At 55.1% G+C, this 655-nt stretch overlaps 1 protein-coding gene across 2 annotated transcripts in view; it reads right to left on the bottom strand.

Annotated features, from left to right (window-relative positions):
- LOC100741120 overlaps nucleotides 1-649 on the bottom strand; it is a 41,909-nt gene extending 41,260 nt beyond the window's left edge. Inside the window, exon 1 of one of the 2 annotated variants that reach the window (XM_012393071.3) lies at nucleotides 264-649. The gene's annotated coding sequence lies outside the window, so the exon portion shown is untranslated. Of the gene's footprint in view, nucleotides 1-260 lie in introns of both variants that reach the window. The other variant, XM_012393069.3, reaches the window with a different exon arrangement.
- Between the last annotated feature and the right edge of the window lie 6 nt (nucleotides 650-655).

Raw genomic sequence — 655 nt, forward strand, 5'->3', positions numbered from 1 at the left:
GCGGGGATTTTCAGCGAGCACGTGCGCGGCGGAAGCGTATAGGCGCGCGGTCGTCTCGTGAAAAGTTAATCAATCGGCTAGCCGCCTGTCTGGCGTTGAGACGAGAAATGTGCGAGCCTGAAAGTGTCGCGCGCGTTCCTAGCTACCGGGCAACATTTACTGGCAGCGTATATGTTAGATAATAGAGAGGAGAGGCCTTGAAGCTTGCAAAAGCTGTACGAAGTCTGCGGAGCCCGTATGTGGCAGCGTGGGATACGTACTACCTGAAAATAGCAACGACACACTTCGCGGTCTGCTGTGCTGACATCGAACATCGCCAAATCGGCGTCGTCGAAGAGACGGAGGTTGGAGGCGTGCCAGGATTCCCTGTCCTCGAGAGGTTGCGGCTCGACCGGCCTCTTCAATTCCCTCGAATTAGTCGTTTCGATGGGCGTCGTCGTCCTCTTCGCGTTTACTCGACGAGAAAATCGGCCGACGATCAATTAAGGGATACGAATGGACGCACCAGAGTCCGGCGACTTTATCCGCGATCACGTGTCGAACGCGAGTTTCTCTTTTACGAAAACACCTACTACCTTCGAATTCGTGGTGGACAGGCCAAGGAGGAGGGAGAGAGAAGGAGACAGGGGTTCCTCGTTGAACCCTCTGCTCGACA

This window comes from Bombus impatiens, unplaced genomic scaffold, assembly GCF_000188095.3.
Source record: "Bombus impatiens unplaced genomic scaffold, BIMP_2.2 scf_2222, whole genome shotgun sequence".
Lineage (NCBI taxonomy): Eukaryota > Metazoa > Arthropoda > Insecta > Hymenoptera > Apidae > Bombus > Bombus impatiens.